Source organism: Grammomys surdaster, unplaced genomic scaffold (genome assembly GCF_004785775.1).
Source record: "Grammomys surdaster isolate TR1022 unplaced genomic scaffold, NIH_TR_1.0 334, whole genome shotgun sequence".
In the NCBI taxonomy this organism is placed as follows: domain Eukaryota; kingdom Metazoa; phylum Chordata; class Mammalia; order Rodentia; family Muridae; genus Grammomys; species Grammomys surdaster.
This window is the reverse complement of record NW_021604753.1, coordinates 1,354,185-1,370,402: the sequence shown is the minus strand read 5'-3', so window position 1 is coordinate 1,370,402 and position 16,218 is coordinate 1,354,185. Positions and strand designations below refer to the sequence as shown.

General features: G+C 40.8%; 1 protein-coding gene across 2 annotated transcripts in view; it reads left to right on the top strand.

Moving 5' to 3' along the window:
* Window positions 1–293: 293 nt before the first annotated feature.
* The window catches only part of Mrtfb (myocardin related transcription factor B), an 86,661-nt gene continuing 70,736 nt past the window's right edge, over window positions 294–16,218 (top strand). For both annotated transcript variants that reach the window (XM_028778357.1, XM_028778356.1), the window contains exon 1: window positions 294–407. The gene's annotated coding sequence lies outside the window, so the exon portion shown is untranslated. The remainder of the gene's footprint in view (window positions 408–16,218) is intronic.

Sequence of the window (16,218 nt, the reverse complement as noted above, 5' to 3'; positions counted from 1 at the left end):
TCTTCTGCTTTGCTTGGACCTAGTTTCTTCCTCTTATCCGTGTTCCCTTGAGGTGAGAAGTGCTAGTTACATTCTCAGCTCCCAGCTTTACCTTCTCAGGGAGGTTTTTGTAACGTCCCTTGGATGCTAGTTCCTTCTCCACAGCTTAATCCCCATATGCCCACATTTATATATTGTTAGCATCTGCAGCTCCCAAGGGACCATCTTGATTGTTTTACTAATTACCGTGTTTTCAGTACCTAGGATAAACAAAATAGTCTCTCCCTTCCCCCCAGAAAGGTCTTCCCAGAAACTTTTGAAAAGAGCAGTAAGAGGCTTGTGCCCTTCCTTTGAAGCCATGGCGGTAGCCACTACCACGTGACACAAGTGCAGAAAGGATCTGGTCTCCCTGCTGACAACCAAGTCAGGTGAGTGATGTGCAAACAGTGGTTTGGAGAGTGACTTCACATCTCTTTCATGTTCCAGACAGCAGCTGCATCCAAACTTAGCCCACTGACAAGGGCTCTCTGCCTTCTGGGCAGCTACTCGAGAAGGAATTAGGAAGGAAATGAGGAAACTTCTGTGAAAAGGGTTTTATTGTTGTTTCACTTTCCACAAATCATCTGAATCCCATTAATCACTGGGATCCTATTGCCAAATTGCCACGATTTTAAGGAATAAGTCCATAAACGTAATCATGTGGCATTCATATGTGCTGTGGGGGGTTCACACTGTTCATGTCAACAGCGATGAGCACACAAATCATCCAGTCTCTTGTTTATTCAGTTTAATTAATTTAGCAAGCATTCATTCTTCTTGTGTAGCTTCATGGTCACTGTTACTGAACCCTGCACCCAATGCATGTCAGAATACATCTCTTTCATTGGCACTTGTTAACTATATGAAACAACAGGTCTTGAGTCTTGTTGTGATTTTCCCTACGTGCACATAAAGAATTGAGCTTACCATTGCTGCCCTCTTGATCCTCCTGCTTCTGCTGTTGTTTCTCCTATTCCAAATAGTTTCCCGTCTACCTTCATGTGGTTTCTTAAGACTCTAGAATCAATGTGAGAGAAAACATGCAGTATTTATATGAGTTGTTCTTATTTTGCTTAGTATGATTTTTACAATTTTATACATTATTATTATGAACCATGTGGTCCAGGTTGGTTTTGAACTTTTTACCCTCCTAGATGCTGAGATTGCAAATGTAAATTATCTACTCACTACTGAGAACTGGGTTACAAATTTGAGCTTACTACTGTCCTAAGTTCTAAGGCGGTACTATAGTTCCCAGTAAGTCTAGAACAGAACCTATAGCAGCACTAAACAGTGACCAGGGTTCATACAGCCCTAAGTCAGGCAGGTTCTGACTCTGCTCTCACGTGGTTCTGGTAAGTTTGGGCCACAGATAAATTGCAAAAAGTGTGTACGTTTTGCAGTTTGGGACTAGTACATTCATTCCTTTACTGGTATCGAAGCCTGCTTTTTCGGGATTCCAGCATATACAGAAGACCAGCCTTGTGGGACTGAGCAACTACTAGATTTTTGGACTTTTCCTTCATAGCTAGCCATTGTTGGATTAGTTGGATTGTAGCCTGTAAGTTATTCCAGTAAATTCTTTAGATAAATAACATAGGTAGGTAGGTGGGTGGGTGGGTGGGTGGGTGGGTGGGTAGATAGATAGATTCATCCTATAAGTTCTGTGACTCTAAAGAACACTAAGAAAGTTAATAAAGTATCATACTATGTTTTTGGTTTTTGTCTTTTTTTTTCAAAAGTCCTGCTTTTTAGTGTTAGTCTGACCACTTGTACTTTGTGTTTGTGCTAGAGCATTAGATAGAGAATAAGAATAAGATAGGGAGCGAGTTTCCATGGAAACACGCTAGTGACATGAGCCAACCTCACATCGCACAGTCAGTCCATTTTCCCCAGATTACATGCTACTTTGTCATTTGTTTGGGTTGTTCAGCATGCATGGCCGCTGCTTCATTGGGCTTCATTGGGTACAGTCCTGCTACCTTTCACACTTGCCATTGTCTTCATGTGTATACATGTATACATGGCTTCATCTATACCTACCAGGAGCCCCTGCCTTGATGGGATTAGAGTCTAGTGGAGGCGTCAGCCACTGCGCTATGGAAGCTGATGGGGTTGATACTTTTGAGGGCTTTGAGGCACACATTAGATCTCTCTCTGGCACCCAGTGGATTCTGGTGGCTGGTGGATATAACAGTCAGGACTGAGACCTCAACATTTAGCTGCAGTTCTGGGGCTGAGAGTCCCTGCTCTTGTCCCCATTCCCAGCATGTGCCTACTATCTGTCTGGAAAGCTCTCAATTGACTCCTTTTTAAACTTAGACCCTTCTAAAAAGCTTTTCACAGTGCCCAAGCTTGTCCTCCAATGAAAAAGCCTAAAGCTGACCATCATGAGGATTACCAGGGGGCCGGGCGGTGGTGGCGCACGCCTTTAATCCCAGCACTTGGGAGGCAGAGGCAGGAGGATTTCTGAGTTCGAGGCCAGCCTGGTCTACAGAGTGAGTTCCAGGACAGCCCGGGCTACACAGAGAAACCCTGTCTCGAAAAACCAAAAAAACAAAAAACAAAATGAGGATTACCAGGAGGCACCATCTCCTTCTGAAAATGGCCTCCTGCTCTTGCCCTTCTCCTTCCCTTTCTTCTTCTGTTGTTAAGCTTTTTAGCTTAAGTGTATTTTTTTCCCTCTTTACTTTGTACTGAATTGAATAAAAAAAATGCTATATTTAAATATCATTTTTCTTTTAAAGAAAAGCTTTAGTTTAAAATGTTTGTTTAAAGAAGTAATTTCAGACAGGAATCTAAATTTTAGGCTAGAACAAGGAAGTAGGCTTCAGACATGAAAATGACTTTGAGCTAGTACAGGGAAGTAGGCTCAGATACTTTGGTCATCCTGATAAGCCCTTAGAAACAGTGGTCATGGGAGTGTTCACGGAATTGGGTTCAATGCCTTGCTTGTTCTTTGACTATTTGTGTTTATTGTCATGCTTGTTCCTTGACTATTTGTATCTGTTGTATTGCTAGACCCTCAACCTAGAACTGACCTTAATACATGCACGTAATCAAAATGGTATAAAAGCGTAAAGGAGGAGGGGGATGGCATAGGGAGTTCTAGGGAGGGGAAATAGGGAAAGGGGATGACATCTGAAATGTAAGTAAATAAAATAGCCAATAAAAAATATAAAATGTTTGTTTAAACTGCAGGGGTTTCTGTCAGCTGTCCTGCTTTGCCTCTTTAGATTTTAAGAGCAGCAGCACATCACTGTGTTCCAGATATAGCTGTCTATTCTGGATTCTCAAGTTGGTGAGAAACAACATGGAGAAAACTGGCTGCTGTAGAGGTTATTAAGGGCTTATGAAGCCTTTGCTGCTTTTGTAGTGGTTGGAAAAGAAGAGTTAAAGAGACACCACTGAGGAGAAAAAACACAGTCCATTTCTTTTCAAATTGAGAATGTCTTCACACACTTTATAGACTATAGATGCACTGTTCAGTAGGTGGAGGCTCAACAATGTCTGGAGGTGCAGAACAGCCCTGCCTGTGCAGGGCCTCTACCTCATGCTGTCTGTGTGGAGGCCATCAGCAATTGGAATGTGACAGTACAGCTGTGCAGCTCCTTTGTCTTCCATTTCACTACAGTTAACTAAGAGTTAAAGCAGGTTGTGGCGGTGTAGGCTGAGGCAGAAGGATCTATGTGAATTCAAGGCTAGCTGGGTTTACATAGTGAGTTCAGGATAGCTCAGACTAAATAATGATACCATATCTGTAATAATAATAATAATAATAAATAATTAAGTTGACTCAAGGGATGAGCATTGACTAAGATACTCCAAGACAGCTCAGCTTGCTCACTCCCACGTCTGTCTCAGGGTACAGCTTCTTCTTCCCTTACTTCTCCTGCTGCACCTTCTCTGTTTCTTTGGCATACGGTCTCATAGTTCGTTCTGTTCATACACCTTTGTTTTCCTTAGTTACAAATTAAGGCCATCTTTAAAGTACATAAAGATCCATTTATTATGGTGGATTGAATGCACCAACATTTGGTTTTAACCGTCTAGTTGTTTCCATTTTTCTATATTAATGCTTTTAAGAAGTGTATTCTCCTGCTTTGTGTTTTGCTCCTATGCTGACTGCCTTGCAGGTTGTCCACAACTGGGTACTCTGTCTTTGCATTTGCATTTTGGTAGCTGTTAGGATTTCCATGTAGTTGCAAATGAAATCCATCAGAATGTTTGCCTGTATTTGAGGACTGTGTTGCTATTGACTGACGTCCCTAGTGCTCTACCTGCCCTACCTGCTGTTCAGTGTGCAAGGGAGGAGCCCCAAGTATTACACTACTGTGAGTGCTTGCTGGTAGCCTAGCCCTCAGCAGCTCACTTAACCTTGCTTGAGGCCCCTGTGGGGAGCGAGGCGGATGTGAGGGCAGAACCAGGGACTTTGCTGCCTCTGGGAGGAGCCTGCTTCATCCTCAGTTCCATTGAGACTGACTCTATCCCACCTCAGATTTCTTTCGGGTTTAAAAGGAAATGGGATTCTAGTTCATGGTTTAATGGTCGTCTGCACTGGCTGAGAGAACAGTCATGCCAGGCAAGAGGCAGATAGCGGTGCCCTAAGTGTAGGAACAGCTTAGGGAGTGGTGAGGTCTAGCCAGCAGAATTCTTCTCTAGCCAACACTCCAGTTTTATCCAGTTAGTAAGTGTTACATAATCCTCTGTAATTTTTCCAAAAATATTCTGTTGCCAGTCTTTTGATGAAGACTGTTTTCCTTTTAAAATCATAAAATAACAGATTGTTCAGTGCACTTGGCTGCTGTAGCATCCCCTCATGCTCAGCAAGTGAGTTCTACACATCAGGCCCCTGGTAGAAGGTTCATAATATTCTGAGGTCATTTTCAAGTCGTGATTAAAGCTTTTAAATTGTCAAGTGAAAGTATTTTTCTTAAGGTCTCTGATATATTTATAGGAAGTAGTTAAAATAATGGTGCTTGAAAACAAAGGATTTTTCTAACACAGAGCCTCAGGCTGTCTTTCCTTCACCAGTGCAGATATGGTAACTCTGAATAACTGCTTTCAGGAACTAAATTCAAAATCCCAAGCTTCCCTGGGAATAATAAGTACATGGAAAGAGGCTTATTATACTGGTTGAAATAAAAGTGAAAATTTGGTGAGAACTTTGAGTCTGTGAGACTGAATAACTAGTGTTAAGAAGTAGCTTGAGGATGGCCAGGCGGTGGTGGCGCACACCTTTAATCCCAGCACTTGGGAGGCAGAGGCAGGTGGATTTCTGAGTTCGAGGCCAGCCTGGTCTACCGAGTGAGTTCCAGGACAGCCAGGGATACACAGAGAAACCCTGTCTGGAAAAAAACCAAAAAAAAAGCAGCTTGAGGGATGATACATAGTTAATGACTACTCACTTTTTCTTAAAAAAAAAATCTTAGTTTAGTCATATAGCCGTCTTATGTTGCCAAATATCTTGAAACCTAAATGTTTGTTATACCCTAAAGATTGGAAAAATTATGCAAAAAGTAGCTGTAATTCCAGCTTCTGTTAGTTTTAGAACTACCCTTTCCCCAATGATGAACATATTATTACTATTTTGATAAGCAGACATAGAGTCAAGCTTCCCTCTAAATATCTCTATGTTCATAGATTGCTACAGCTCTGCAACCCTTATCAAAGAAGGTGGTTAACAGAGATTCACAGCCAATCAGAGTGCAAAAAATCAGCATCTGTAGTGTGCTTGGCTCCAGATGGGACATCTATCTCACCCACTTACCCCCATGCTCAGGGCCTGTTTTAGAAAACAGGGGAAACTGCAAGAGTCCAGGCAGAGGTCAGGAAGAACTGGATGACACTGTACTGAGGAACTCAGCAGTTGTGCCTGTACAAGACCCATGCAAGATTAAACCGGTCAACATTCCAGCATGAAATGAGCAAGGGCTCAGGAGACTCCACCCCTAACTGGAGAGCTATGTTCATGGCTTCTGGGGAAGGGAGAATCAGTAGTCTCTTGGTAGATAGACTATATTCCAGTGGGTGGCCACACATACAGGAGTATATGGACAGCACATTGGACTTGGTGTGTTATTTTTTAAAAAATAGAAAAGGACACAGTGTTGGAAGGGGATGGAGCTGTGGTAGATCTGGGAGGAGTTGGGGATAAATATGACCAAAGTACATTGTATAACATTCTCAAAGAACTAATAAAAGTATTGCATGAAAATTGACTAGCCTAGTATGCTCGTTTTATAACTAGCCTGTAGTGTGCTTGTTTTATGAAAATTTAAAAACTTTACTGTCATTATTCATCAAAGGAACAACCCCACCCACAATTTAGAAGTTTGAAATACAATTCAAGACAAGCTAGAAATGAGGTTTGACATGTAGTCTGAAATTTTTAAGAATAATTACTGTACTTTTTTGTGTTATTTCACATAATGCCAAAAATCAGGAGTGTGGCAGACAAAATAATAACACTAATTACTTACATTATTGATGTGAATTGATTTATTCAAATCTCTATTGTATGCCACAAGTTACTGTTTCTTTATCCTGTCTAAGGCAGCACCCTATTGACCTCACTTTTAGGTAGCTCCTGTGACTCTGAAGGTACCAGTGGCCGTCCACCTGGAAGGTCTCAGGGCTGGATTAGATACATCCTGGCCTACCTGGTAGCCAACATCACTAGTCCAGTGGAGGGCCTCTGTACTCTGACTGGCTCCACCTGCAGCTGAAGGTCATCTGGGTTGCATTTATTTTTTTGTCATTGCTGTGAAAAATGCTGCCATATTATTTACATGCCACAGTGCTCACACAAAGTATCAACGTTGATTGCTTTGTAATTGTATGGAATTTTATGGGCACTGCAGTATAATTCACATCATTTTCAATGAAACAAAACAAAAGCCCCCAGTTGTACCTGTGTACACTTAGTCCCTTTCTGGACCTCATTCCAGAAAGCCACCGATTTAATTTCCTTCTATAGGCTGATTTGGGGGGGCTGCATATGAATGGAACCAGTCAGTGTGCATTGTTTGGCAGCTGGCTTCTTTTACTTGCCTTAACATTTCTGAGTTTTGACCCTTTCCATAGGTGTCAAGGTTACTTCCTTTCTTGTTACTGGGTGGAATCCATTACACGTCCCACAGTGTGTATCTTTTCACTATCTGATAGTTGGTTGGTGGTTCTTGGTGATTTTGAAGATGCTATCATAAATAAACATTTACCAAGTCTTTGTGTGGTCATTTTTTTTGTTCAGATAAGCTAGGAATAGAATTGCAGATCTCCTGGTGAAAATTATGCTTAATATTTCAGGGACAGTTTCCAAAGTAAGGATAGCAGTTTGCACTTTGCTAGCACTAGGTGAGCTTCCTGTTTCTCCCCTCATTCTCCAACATTTGTTTCTGTGAACTTATATTACTGTTCTAACAGTAACTCTGTCAGGTATGAAGGTTGCCCTACTGTGGGTTTGACTGCATTTTCCCTGAAAACTGGTGCTTGCCAGAGATGTGCATATCTTCCTTAGAGAAGTGTTTGTCCAAATCATTTGTGTAGCTTCAAATGGTGGTGCCGTGTTGAGCTGCGTCTCCTGAGGAAGCATTTCTCTGTTTGTTCTCTGCCTTTTGTCAATTTCTAGAGTTCTGTTTTTTGTCTTGTCTTGTCTTGTCTTGTTTTGTTTTTCCAGACAGGGTTTCTCGATGTAGCCCTGGCTGTCCTGGAACTCACTCTGTAGGCTGGCCTCGAACTCAGAAATCCGCCTGCCTCTGCCACCAAAGTGCTGGGATTAAAGGCATGCGCCACCACTGCCCGGCAATTTCTAGAGTTCTAAAAATGTTCCTTTTGACACTGTTGTTCCTCTTTCAGGAGCCAATGGCCATGCTGTTATTCTGGAAGTCCCATCTCCGTTTCATCTTGAACAGATTCCTAGAACATAAATTGACAGGTCAAAGAATTGATACATTTGTAATTTTCATAGATATTAGCTAATTTTTTTTTCCTAAAAAACTGTGACAGTTTATACAAGTATGGCTCAGGCTTGCTAGTAGTATGTGTTACCAACTCTTGGCATTTGGCCCTATATATAGAATATATGTATGTGTGTATGTATATATGTATGTATCATATATATTATACATCTATATATTATATATACACATGTGTGTATATGTTACATATATAATTAAAAGTAGAGTCTTATGGTAATATTTATTTTCTTAAACATTACTGATGCTGGGATTGAAGTCAGGGTCTTACACAAGCTAGGCAAGTAATCGACCCCTGAGCTACATCCCTAGTACCCATCCTTCTCTCTACAAAACATTGATTGATTGATTGATTTTTGAGTTAGGGTTTTATTAAGTTGAATAGTCAGGCCTTGAGCATGCTACCCTCCTGCCTTACCTTTTGAGTAACTAAGACTACAGGCTTGTGCCACCAAGCTCAGCTTAACTGGCTCCTTATAACCCTAAGAATGTACTAGGGAGAGTCCTCTAAACCTGTGGTTTCTGGGAAATTCAGGGAAGGCTCCTTGGGGAAGTTCTGGCTTGGCCACTGGTATGGTTGTGATCCTGCGGAAGCTGGAGCTACAGTAGCAAGGGGAAATAGCTGAAGTCATTGGGGGCTGACTGGGTATCTCTCTTGGTCACCATGTTACCTCACAACTGCTCTATGTAGTGTCTTAGTGGCTTCCTCGTGCAGTAGCAGCCTCAGGGCAGTCAGCTGGCTTACAGGGTATCTCATCTACTCCAAAGATGAGTGTCCCAAGAGACCTTGGTAGACCTATAGACAATAGGGTCATTATTGTATAGACAATAGTTAGGGTTTCTATTGTTGTGATGTAATATCATGGCCAAAAGCAATTCAGGGAGTAAAAGGTTTACTTGCCTTACATATCCTGAATCTTAATCCACCGAGGGAAACCAAGACAGGAACTCAAAAGTGGGCAGGAACCTGGAGTTAGGAGCTGATGCAGAGGTCATAGAGGAGTGCTGCTTACTGGCTTGCTCTAATGGCTTGTTCAGCCTATTTTCATATAGATCCCAGCATAACCAACTCAGAGGTACACCCACAATGGGCCAGGTTCTCTTCTATTAGTTACTAGTTAAGAGAGTATCTTGGAAGTTTGGTTGCCTGTAGCCCAATCTTATGGTAACATTTTCTCAGTTGGGGTTCCTCCTCTCAGATGACTCTAGTTTATGTCAAGTTGACATAAAGCTATCCAGCACACTTATGATGATTTAGCCCTTATAGTCATGTGTAATTATATTTCTTTCTTGTAGAACAAATTAACCAAGACTCAAGCAGAAGACTTTATGCTGCACAGTCTGCCATAGTCTCCATAATGGAAGGAGACTTCTAGTTGAAAGAGTTGGACATTTTTACATGGCTATCCATAGTTTGGCCGTCCAAAGGGAAGGCTAGCTCTGATTCTGAAGTGATTTGAATCTATTGCAACTTTAGAGAGACAGTTCAGGAAGCATGTAGCTTAACTAGTTCACACATGAAAAGGGGTCTCTACAGTTTCTGAATCCCACATGTGAACTAACACAGACACTGACTAGCAAGGAAGAAGAGTTGAACTTCGTGAGCAGTTTAGAACTTTAAATCAGTCTCAGTCAGCAATCTTAATTTTATAATCTATCCTTGCATCTTAATAAATCTTAATACAATGGGAAAATGGAAAAAGTGAATGGAAGGAATGAGATTAGTGCAGAAATAATTCACGAAATGGAAAATAATAAAAGTTTGTATTTTGACACCAACTATTAGCTGTTCTAACAAAGAAAAAGAGAACTCAAGTTACCCAAATCAACACTGAGTGTGGAGATGGAAGTTCTGGCCTGCTAAGCATTGTATGCTTACTTAAAGAAGAAATCTTCAGAAAGATAAAATACCCAGAAGAAATTAAACCAAAAATAACCATAAAACACTGTTAAAAGAAATTAAAGACTATCTTAAAAGAAAGTGGAAAGGCATCCCGTGGCATCATTTCTGTAGATTGAACACAATACCCTTGGGCTTCTTTAAAGATCTGTGTTTGGGAAAAAAAATGGGCAAGCTAAAGTTCCCATGATAATTCAAGAGACCCATAATAACCAAAACACCTTGAAAAAGAACAGAGTTGGGAGATGCCCATTTTTCAATTTTAAAATTCACTACAAGGGCCAGGCATGGTGATATACACCTTTATTCCCCAGTGTTTGGCTGGCAGAGACAGGCAGATTGCTGTGAGTTTCAGACCATCCAGGATAACATTGAAATTGTCTCAAAGATAAAATTGACTACAAAGCTGCAGTAAGATGCTGTGGTACTGACGTAAAGATAAGCATATAGATCAGCAAGAGAACTGAGAGCACAGACACATGATGCATGCATGCTGAGCAGCTGTAAACAGGAGCAGCAAGACCTGAGTGCACTGCCTGGATGTGAATGCTAGTACACACTAGTCACCTCAGCTCCTAGGAGACAGAAGGAGGAAGGCTACTAGTTCCAGGCCAGATGAGACCCAATCAGTTGTGGAGAAGCAAAAATAATTAAACAAACAAACAGAAACAGCCAAGTCTTTTTTACAAATGATTCTGAGTTGACTGCACGTTACCTTCAGAATAATGAGATTGTGTCCCTTCTCCATGCTACATACAATATTAAGTCAAAATGAACAGAAGAGAACTATATTTAAAGGGAAACATGGGTACAGACCTTATATATTTGGAATTGGTTCTAGTTTCTTAAGTAATACAACAAAACAAGCAACTAAAGCGAAGAATGCGTAAATCAGATTTAATCAGAATTAAAGACTTACATATTAAATCACACTATTATGAAGGAGGAAAGTCAGTCAGTAGAATGGGATATAATATTAGCAAATATAATTTTTAGACAGATTATTAAATTTATTTTTAAAAGAAGAAAAGAAAATAATTGGACAATTCAGTATCATTAGAACACATGAAAAAGAAAGGGTTTTAATAGCCCATCACAGATGTCAAAATAGATATAGATGTTTGGATATCTTAGCATACATTACTTAGTAGTCTTTGTTGTCAATAATCATGTAATTGTGTTTCTTATATTATGGAAATGAATAGTAATGCAAAACCTGTCATACTGGCATTAATCTACTAGTCTGAAAATGAATCATACATCTTGAAGCTTAAGCGTTTGAACATTATGAATAATGCATATTTCATGTCAGAAGAACTCTAGCAGGGTCATTCCAAATCCTTGCGATTTCAGTGGTTGCTTTCACTCTGTACTGGCTGACAGTGGCTTTTTTTCTGGCAAGTATGGCCTCTGGTATTAAGATGTAGTATTGGTTATGTTTAATGTCTAGTACAGGTTCAAATAGAAATGACTGTTACAGTTCAATAAGAAGAAGACAGTTCTCCAAAGTACATACAAAATCTAATAAAAAAAAAAGATTTTCACTATCATTAGGTGTTAGTGGTATGCAAATTACAGCCACAATTAAATATCAACTTGCATCTGCTAGGCTAACTGTAATTTTTTAAAAGTCAGTGTAGTGCTTGCTGAGCTTGCGGAAGCCTTGCATTCAGTCCTTATACTGCATACAGTCAGCATGATGGTGCAAGCAGACAAGCCGGAACTCAGTGCTAAAGCAGAAGGATCAGAAGTTCAAGGTCATTGTCTGCTACATAGAGCATTTAAGGTGAACCTTGGCTATATGAGACTCTGTCTAAAATAAAGTTTAGAAGGTGTGTGGAAATGGGAGAAGTAACATTTTGCTGCCTTGTATAAACCAGTTAGACGTTTCTTCAAACAGCCAAGAATAGTTACTCTGAGACCCAGCAATTCCACGCCTATATGTACTCCCAAGGGACCAAAGGCATATGTATGTTCACACGAGACTTGTATAATAATGTTCACTGCAACATAGCTGAATTCCTTCATTCCAGGAATGGGGACACAAAATATAGTGAATCCATATAGTAAGCTGTTTAACTATAAAATGCATAACATGCGATGCTCATGACAATATGAGTCTGGAAAATATATTAAGAAAAAGAAGCTACACACAAAGGCCATAGAGTGTGTAATTCTGTTGTTAGTGAAATGTTTACAGCAGGCAAACCCAGGACACAGAAGCAGATAGTGATTGCCAGACAGTGAGAGACAAAATGAGGAAACAAATAGCCATGAGTTCTCAGTAATCAAGAAAATATCTTATCTACAACAGAATTAAAAAGATAAATATTTAAGAATGAATATTTCTTATCCACAGCTATAGAGCAAGTGATAAAATGTTCACAGATGATTAAAACTGTTACTTCATACATTAGAGTGATGCTGATGCCAACAACTCAGAAATGTTTGAATAACTGATCAGACCAGAGTAAATGATATCAGATGCTTACTGAGAATATTCGTTTACAACCCTTTGAGCTTTGAGGTATTGTCTACCAGTACAATACAAATGTATTTCCAAGGAGTAATGAAATAATGTTTGCATTGTAATTTATGTTAACAGAGTCCAGGTTTCTGATTAGAGATGACCTTAGCACAAGCCTTGATTTTCTGAGTGCTTGGTGGTGACCAAGAGGTGCTGCAGGAGTTTGATAATGCACTTCTGGTCTTGCCAATGGAGCCTGCTAACTAGAAGTCAGCTATATTCACTTCTAATCTGCTTAGATTGTTGTAGTAACTGAAATGTCATGTAAACAGATACAGTCACAGTACAAAACACTTGATTTTTAGACCCACAAAGGCATGCTGCATAAATACTTCTGAACTAGATAAAAAACTGAGAAAAAAGAGGATTAAAAATTTCAAAGTATGAACACATTTTGTACTAAAACTGAGTGTTCTACTTTCTGAAAGCAAAAACTGGAGATCACAGGCATTATGTATGAGATGAGTTTTGGCTTTCTGTCAGAATGCTGGCAATAAATGGCCGTTTCATACTTTAATTAAGAGAAAGTGTTTTAAGGTCTGTCCATTCTGTTGTGTTCTCTTCTAGCTAAGAGTTTCAGTTTACTAATCAGTCAGTGTAGTATGTCAAACAAGAGTGTTTCGCTCTGGTTAAATACTGAAGAACTAAATTACAAATCAGGAGCCCTGTGTTTCTCAGCCCATTGCTTACTGGCCTAGTCACTGTGTCCTGCTTAAGTAAATCAGACTGGGCTTTCTTTTTTTCATGTATTGTAAAATTTTAAAATATTTTTATTGATTCTTTGTGAATTTCCCATCATGCACCCCAAATCGCACTCATCTCCCTGTCCCTTCATATCTACTCTTGGCTCTTGTGATCTCTCCCCAAAAGAAAACAGAAACTAAAAATAAACAACAGCACCAAAACCTACCTTGCCAGCTACAGTGTGTCCCACACAGTACACCCTTTTGCCCAAACCACTTTACTTGCAAATGTTCATTGCAGTGAGTCATTGGTCTGGTTTAAAGCCTCTGATTTCTGCTACACTGTCAATATTGGATACTTATACTCCTCTCACATATCCTGTTGCTGCAATGTGTCATAGAAAGCCTATAGCTTTGGATCTGCAGGCCCAGAGCCTTCACTGTACTCTAGCAGGTCATAGCTGGGGTAGGCCAACTCGGAGCCTCAGATCTGGAACTGGGTAGAAGCTGAGTAGGTCAGCCTACCAACTTTCCTATAACTGGCACCATCAGGGCCATTTGTCCCACTATGCCCAGGTAAGGGGCGGGGCCGGCTCACCCACCTGGGGGAATATCTTGAGCCCCTATCACTGCATGGCAAACAAGAGGCAGGGCTGGTTTATGCTCATGGTCTTGGGGCAGCTCACCCAAGCACCCCTCTTCCCACACACACATGCCGGGGCTAGCTCTACTACCTCAGGTGAGGTGTAAGGGCCACTCTCCTGAGTACTGCAGCCAGTGAGGGGCAGGACCAGGTCTCCTGCTCTCCCATTCTTGGGGTCACTTGTAGCACCTCACCCACCTGCTACAAGTGGCAGAGAGGGGTTGTGGGGTGGAAATGTGGAGGTGTGTGTGCATCTCTCCCACACCACCACACTGCAGAAGCGGAAGCTGGGGGGTGGACAGTTCTTCCTTGCTCACACTCTGGCTCTTGAGGAAGCTCATCCTGGCCTCCACCTTGTGTATTGTAAATTTAAATTTTGTTGATTGCTAATGTCAAGAAGAGCAAACAGCAGCTGGGAGGAGAGGGACTCCTGTTTAGTTTCCCTTCCCTTATATTTCTCTCTTACTCTTTTCCTGGTGTAGAGTGTTTGCAAATGAGGACCTAATGGGTGTTTTGTTTTAAACCAGATAAATAAAACACTTAGAAGGTGTGTCTCAGTGGTACAGCAATGACAGACTTGTCACAAGGCCCTGGGTTCAGTTTTCAGTATTGCACAAACATAAGCAAATGAAATATTTAATCCGTTTAAAAGTATTTACTTCTTAGCCAATTTTGGTTCAAAACTCACCAATTGCTTTAAATGCAATGTTTACTAAATGTGAAAATCTTTCTAATTTAAAATCAATCCTCTAATCAATCAACTCTTATTCTTTAAGATTCATTCACTATGAATAAAACTTTTAAAATAGATGCTTAAGTTAAAAGGAGCATTGTGCCTATTTTACTTAGAAGTGGTTGGCATTGATTCTGTCTTTTTAATATATAAGTTGAAGAGCCACACGTATTTTGTGCTTTCGCTATTCTGCTTATAGATCACATTTGCTTAGATGACATTGTTGTGTTCATCAGAACTCCACTGGTGGTAGAACAGCCTGCAGATTGTTCCATGTCAGGTTGAAAACAAATAGTTGGCATTCCTAGAGCTGTAACCTTGTCTACAGAGAAGGGTTGGTATGTGAGTTTTTCTATTCAATATTTGGCATATTTATAGTATGTTTTGTCCTGCATTTAATGGCTACACACAAAGTCCAACTGTTACAAATAGCAGGACCATTTAGAGGTGTTTATTTGAACAAATGGTAAACTGGTGCCCTGTTTATACATCAAGTCTGCAGCTTTCATTTCTTGGCATCTGGAGTTTTAATTGCCCGACGTCAGCTGACTCTTTCCCCAGACACACCTGTCTTTCATATTCTTGCCTGGGAGTGTACAGTTTTCTCCCAGTGGATAGTCTTCTGTCTCTCACTACCTTGTCCTCAGTGTGAGGTGTGGCACCTGCCTTCTAACTGCCCATCTGGAAGCATCTACCCAATCTCAGTTCTTTGGACTTCTGCATGGTCCAGTCCTGACACTTTGGAATCATGTCTCATAAATACTATTTGAATTTAGTTCTATTGGCATAGCCACTGACTGGTTCCTGACATTTCACTCTCTGCCACAGTTACCTTGTCAAAATCAAAATCTGGAATGATCCCCATTACCTGTCACTCTTTGTGCTATTAGGATATTGCCTCACAATACTTTCATCTCCAGGCCATCTCCTCTTCACACATCAACGCTAATTTGTTCTGTGCCTGTTTTACCAGTCTTTTTTTTTTTTTTTTTTTTTGGGGGTTTTTTTTGAGACAGGGTTTCTCTGTGTAGTTCTGGCTGTTCTGGAACTCACTCTGTAGACCAGGCTGGCCTCGAACTCAGAAATCCGCCTGTCTCTGCCTCCCAAGTGCTGGGATTAAAGGCGTGCGCCACCACCGCCCGGCTTTACCAGTCTTTCATAGATGATTTCTTCTTTATGAAAGAAGTCTCAGAATATAGTGTTTCTTTGGCTAGCAGTAGAATCACTCTGTCCCAGACTCATTGTAGGAGAATCTGGATCCTTCTCATCTCTTTCCCTTCAGAGGCTCTGTGGTGGTTTGAATAGGTTTGGTCCCCATAGACTCATGTGTTTGAATGCATGGCCCATAGGGAGTGACACTATTAGGAGATGTGGCCTTGTTTGAATAGGTGTAGCCTTGTTGGGGGAAGTGGGGGAAGTATTTCACTGGGGAGTGGGCTTTGAGGTCCTATGCTCAAGCTCTACCCAGTGTGGAAGAGACCCTCCTGGCTGCCTTTGGATCAAGATGTAGAATACCCAGCTCCTTCTAGAGCACCATGTTTGCCTGGACACTGCCATGCTTCCCGTCATGATGATAATGGACTGAACCTCTGAAACTGTAAGTCAGCTCTAGATAAATGTTGTCCTTTATAAAAGTATTCATGGTCATAGTGTCTCTTCACAGCAGTGAAACCTTAACTAAGATAGGCTGGGAGAGAGAGAGAGAGAGAGAGAGAGAGAGAGAGAGAGAGAGAGAGAG